This window comes from Lathamus discolor, chromosome 4, assembly GCF_037157495.1.
Source record: "Lathamus discolor isolate bLatDis1 chromosome 4, bLatDis1.hap1, whole genome shotgun sequence".
Classification (NCBI taxonomy): domain Eukaryota; kingdom Metazoa; phylum Chordata; class Aves; order Psittaciformes; family Psittacidae; genus Lathamus; species Lathamus discolor.
The window spans coordinates 109771235-109777585 of NC_088887.1; positions in this window are offsets into that span (position 1 = coordinate 109771235).

The following is a 6351-nucleotide window of genomic DNA, read 5'->3' on the forward strand; positions in this document are numbered from 1 at the left end:
TCCTTGCTGTCACTCTGATATTACTGAAGAAATTAGGTTGTCATTTAGGAGATTCCAGGAACTGCCTTGATGCAACTGGTTCTTCTGAAAGAGAGGGTTTTTTTAATGCATATTTTTTAACTTGTCTTGCCCAGTAATTCTTTATGCATTAAAACTTCACTACCAGTGGAAATGGTTTACCATTGCCTTGTGGTCCACTGCAGCAGAGGCCTCCATGAACACTGTGGCCATCTCCATGTAGCACAGACAAGTTCAGAACGTGTGCGTTGCTCCTGCACTGCTATAGCAAAGCTACCAGTCAGCTTTACCCCCAGCTGTGTTGCTGTGGAGCTTGTATCTTCTTTTTAAGCTCTAATTAAAAACTTAATGGGATGTAATCTGTCTATTGAGTTCTTAGTAGTAATAAAGAATTTCTGTGCACTTAAATTATTGGAATTACCACTATACCACAAGGGCAACAGACCAAGAAGTGCACAGCTTTCCGCATTTCAGAGGACCACAAAACCAGATTTTCTGATATTACTCAGCAATGCCATTTCAAACCCATGCAGTAATGGAAAGATGTAACTGTGCCATTTCAAACACCCCTGAGTAGTGGGAATAGTGAATTGCATAACCAGGCAATTTAACCAAATGGGCAGTGGCTGTGCCCGATCTGTATTGTACAGAAGTTTATGGAGTAGCGTGAAGTTGCATTGTGCAATTCTATAAACCAGAAATGTTCTTTGCATTTGCATTTGCTTTTCCTAAGAAGAAAAATTAATTACAAACATCATCTCCCCCTTATCAAGATCTGTGTCAGTGCATAGTGAAGGGTGATTACAGAAGTCTGATGGATTTTTAAAGTCTGAATATAGCTTCAGTTGCTGAGACACCACCATACTTCTTTAGTCTTCCATTTACAAAACAAAATCTATTAGAAGTAAGAATATGTCACCAGAGAAAAATATATGAATTTTCTAACAAGATGCAGGTATTATTCATATTACTAGAAATAAAATCATGCTTCATTCAGTAATAAGAGGAATTTATGTTTTAATCTGATCTTTGTATAGTTTATTGTAAGGAAAACCGTTAGATAGGGATTAAAGTGAAGTACGTGTTAGCATTGCCGCAGTACACTGCGTGAACAGCGCTCACTGTGTCTGTACATAGCTTTGCTTTCAAGGCTCTTATACAAATTACCGTCCTGACTCCTCTGCAGGGTGCTACCTTGGAAGAGCAGTGCCCTACCAGCTCATTGCACCCCCTGCCAAAACACTTGCCATGACAGCTCTCCAGGCAGCAGTTGCTGCATGTTGCCTCAGGTAATCACTGCACTGTCCACCCTTTTGACAATCCTTTCCCCATGCATATGCAGAGCAAAAGAAAGTGATTTCCAGTAGCCACCTCTCCTGTAACCTGCCAATGAGTTTCTTGAATGTCAACAAAAGGACTTTGCATTGCCCGAAATCCTGGGGTTTGTTCCATTTTCTAGGCCCACATCTGTCTTTGCTGGCTTCCTGCCCTACTTCTGTAGCAAAGGAGTTTTGGCTGTGACATTTAAATGGACAATCTGCCCAGCTCATAGGAAGCCCAGCCACAGCCTGCTGCATAGCTAAAAACAAATGTTAATAGTTCATCCTCATTCATCTGCCTTCCAGGCTAAAGGCTTGGACTATTCACCTGTAAAATCAATTTTTCCTTCCAAGATAATTACCTGCAAAAGGTAAATGAGGTCCATCTGTCCTAGGTCCAGGCTCTCTGCTCCATAATCCCTGCTGCAGCTTGTTTGATTTTCCCTAATGCCGGTTACTGCTGGCTGCCACCCATCTGAGATCACATTAGTTCAGTGTGAGCAAAGCTTGAGTACTTCCCATGAGACCAATATATGTCTTAGCAGCAGCATATTTCTCTTCTGCCATGTCTGTAGTTGTAGGACCTTCTCCAGATGGTCATACCAAAGGCTCAGAAACCTATATTAAAAGACTGAGCTGATCACAACTGGATGTTAGAGACTATAAGAAGGGCTTGAATATAACCATGGTCATGATTTATGAGTAATACAGTGTAACAACAGAGATCATTTGGAAGCTGCCTAATTAAGGCGGTGTTGAGAGATTTCTAGAACACACGATCACCTGGTTTATAGTAGGAAAGCACAAAGACCAGAACTGTATGAAGCTTGGCCACCAAGGGAAGATTGGTTTGTTTAGCAGTAAGTCCATACCTGTCTTTTGGTAAGTTTATTTTCAGTGGAGGCACTGGAACTGCATTACTCTGCTTGCTTCTTATAACTCCTCCTTTTTGTGTACATTTCCTCATGAAGTTTCTCTGAGGGAATCAGGACCTTGTATTTTCCATCCGTTTTGTGATATATGACCCTTTGCATAATTTCCAAGCTCATGCAGACGTATGGTTACATAATAGAATCATAGAACTGTTTGGGCTGGAAAGGACCTTAAAGCTCGTCAAGTTCCAACTTCCCTGCCATGGGCAGGGACACCTTCCACTAGATGAGGTTGCTCAAAGTTCCATCCAGCCTGGCCTTGAACACTGCCAGGGATGGGGGAGTCACAGCTTCCTTGAAAAGCCTGTTCCAGTGTCTCACCACCCTCACAATAAAGAATTTCTTTATATCTAACCTGAATCTCCTGTTTAAGTTTGAATTCATTCCCCCTTGTCCTATCACTACACTCCCTATATTGTACTTTGCTGTATTTCTTTTTTTCCTTTTTTTTTTTTAAACCTTTCTTTGTGTTGTCCATTCACCTATTGTTTCCACATTAGTCTCTTCTGATGACCCTTTATCATTGATGTCTCTCAGCTGCTCCAAGGATCATCTTTAATTTCAAAGATGCACATGGGGATTAATTGATACCCAGATGTTGTACCAGCCTCCCACTCCAGCCTCTACAGGCAAACTGAATTTGTGGTGAATACTGGTATTTCTCACTCAACAGATAAGATCTGAACAACCTCTGGCCATCTGGACCATGCTTGATCATGGTTGATGTCTCAAGGGCCTGTTTTGGTCATTCCCCGGCAGCACATCGCAGGTCCCCAGGCACAGCACACCTGCCCATTGGCAGCATCTCCTCTGACTCACATGCCTCCCAGGAGAGTGCTGTGTGCTGCTGGTGATGGAGAGCCAAGCATAGCCTTTTTCCTAATCCTCGCTGTTGACAGTGATGTTTAGCTTGTCCAATTTAATCTCATGATGTGTTCCAAGATGAAACTGCTCCCAGTTTTATGGCTGACTCAGTATTTATCTGTTGACTCAGTGCCTGTTGAGATCATTGCTGATCAACCGCTCCATGAGCCTTAAAACAAAGTAACTGGCAGAAGGTGTTTTTATACTGCAGGGATTTTATATCTGGACCCAGAAGGCACAATGTGGTAGAACCTGGTGGTGAGTGTGGTCCCTGTAATGGAGGACATTATGTCCCCTTTCTAGGTTCCCAGGGCAGCTCTTTCACCCCCTGGTTCCAGTTAGCTGCTTTTTCAACTGCTTACGTCTTTCCTAAGCACTGGGGACCCCACTGCAGGCGATACATAGGGTGGATGTACCAGGCTGCTGCACAATGCCCTCACCATTATCACTCCTACTGGTGCCCCTGTTCCCTCCAGCTCGCCCTTCATATTCTTTCTTTATATTCTGTAGCAGTGAGTTATATTTTTGATGGTTTGAGGCCTGTTTGGCAAATACCGTCCTTCCAAACATAGTTCTCTCAGGGAGTCCTTACTTTTTGTTACTTGAGCTATTATTTTCACATGGTTTTTGTGGTATATCCCACAATTTCCCCTGGAGAAAACAAATTTTAGCAAATCTGTGACACCTGTTCTTCGTTTTTATTCCCTTTGAGGGAAATTATGAAATGCTTAATACATGCTTCTGCTTTTGTAAGTCTTTTTCTCAGGCTGGATATGGAACTAGCTACAGCTGCACAAACTCCATCCTTGGTTAAAATCTCCAGCTCACATACCTGGAAAAACCACAGTAGCTGGGTGGAGAAAGTACAGTCTCCACAACTAAATTGAAAGCTGACTTCATTAAGGTGGATTTATTAGGGAGAATTTTATGACAGTACATTTTCACCTTTGGCAATACCTAATAGGCAGCACAGCAGATAGCTCGGGCTGAAAAACACGCCGAGCGCAGCCTGGGATGGAGGGAGGATGCAGTGGGTCATCCTCAGGTCCATGTCAGTGTCTCTCTTCACTAACCTGGAAGATGCGCAATGGTCCTGGCCCACTCCCACTGCATCTTTCTGCTGTTTCTTCTTACGCGGTGTGCTTTCTCCTAGCAGCCCTGTTTTTGCATCTGTGGCCTTACACAGTTCCTGCCTTTCTACCCCATCTTTTTACACTTTAATCCCTGCCTGTCTGGAGGCCCTGACAGTCACCCTGATTTTTCAGCTGCCCACTCACTGCTGAACTGTATCTCTGCATTCCCGTTTTTCCCTCTGGTGCAGGCCAGCGGCTATCAGGTGATCCACCCTCCCAAGGGAAACAGGTTAGAAGTGGCAGGGAACAGCTGCAAGGGCTGCACAGGAGCCTGATCTGAGGGTGACATGTTGGCAGAGGTTGTTTACTCAAGCGGCGGTCTAAGCCCTGAGCGTGGCAAGTCAGAAAAGCTTGACTGGAGACCAAACCCCTGACACCCTAAGACAGTGAGAGGCCAAGCAGATGTATCACCTGCTGCTCATGCTTCCACATCTCCTCCTTTTAATGCCCACGACTTTAGCTGACAGTTATTTTAACTGTCCACTTGGTTATGAGCTTTATTCCTTTTGGTGGGCATGGAGACCATCCTCACATACATACCTACACTCTTGGGCTCACTGCTTAGGAAAGAGATTAAGAAGTATTTTTCAAGCTTTTACAAGATTATACAAAGTTCATCCTAGGTGAAAAGACAAGCATCAAGAGAGCTTGATCTGCTGCTCAGCTTTTTAAAAGAAGTCTTTCTAAGTGTAAGTTAAGCAACTGAACAAGCTATTTATGAGCAACTGCAAAGGTCTTTGAGCTCTTTTAGGGATGGTTAGATACGCATCTCTTGGAGATGATGCAGATATAGTTAGTACAAATCAGAAATCCTTCATCCCTATAAACATGAAAATCAAACCCAACTAAAATACACAACATTGCCTAATGCTTAATATAAGCATACACCCAATGCTCATGCAGCCAACATTAGTTTATCTAACAGAAGAGACCAAGAGGAAGACCAAGAAAAAAGTGGGGTGACACTTGATCCCAGTAAGTAAAGGCTAGCTCTGAGAAGGTTGTTTCCAAAGTGGTATCTTGGGAGCATTTCAGGTCATTGTAAGAAAAGCAGCAAGACAAATATTCAAGGAAGTGACCCCAGATAGACAGAGTTGTGGTGGCATCGCAGGGCCTGTTGTGATAGCACGAGGGTTTAAACTAAATGGGTTACACTAATGGTTTAATGGTTTTAAACTAAAAGACGGGAGATTCAGGCTGGATGTGAGGAAAGAATTCTATACAATGAAAGTGGTGAAACACTGCCACAGGTTGCCCAGAGAGGTGGTGGATGCGCCATCCCTGGACACATTCAAGACCAGGCTGGATGTGGTTCTGGGCAACCAGGTCTAGATGAAGATGTCCCTGCTCATCGCAGGGAGGTTGGACTAAATGAGCTTTGAAGGTCCCTTCCAACCCAGACTATTCTATGATTCTATGATTCTATGATCGCAGATAGGTGTAAGCTTGCTATGCAAGCAATAAAATAGTACCATTCCTGGAAAGGTGGGAATAAGCCAGAGCTGCTGAGATCACTATTGCACAAAGTAATGAAGAAATCACTGTGGATACTCATAGCTTTTAGAAAGCGGAAGTCATGAAGAAAATGGGAAATAAAGTCAAGACACTGGAATGTAGGCCAATAACACCAGTCCTAAGGGAACAAACACTGTGAAGGTGCAGGGAGTGTGGAATAAGCACTTGGATGAAGGACAAAACTGTACAGTCCATCCCAACATAAGGACTACCATGTTGAAATAACCAGGGAGCTTATCAGGAGGGATTAGTGTCAACACTGAGGCTGTGACACATGAGGAAACAGAATGGGAAAACAGCTCCAGAGCAGGACAGGGCTGTACAGCTGATGGGAAAAGGCTACTGGAGCACCAGAAAAGTTCCCCAAAACCAGACAGAGTACAGAGAGTCACTTGGGCAGGTTTTACTGCACTTCCCTGATTTGTGGAGGGTCACCTCAATGCTTCCTTAGGGATATGATGAGGTCAGTATGGAAAGAATTCAAAAGTAGCTGTCAGTGGAGTCACATCAGTTTAAAGGCAGCAGTGAACAAGGAAGAGCTGGTCACCCCCAACAGCCAGGCAGGGAGAT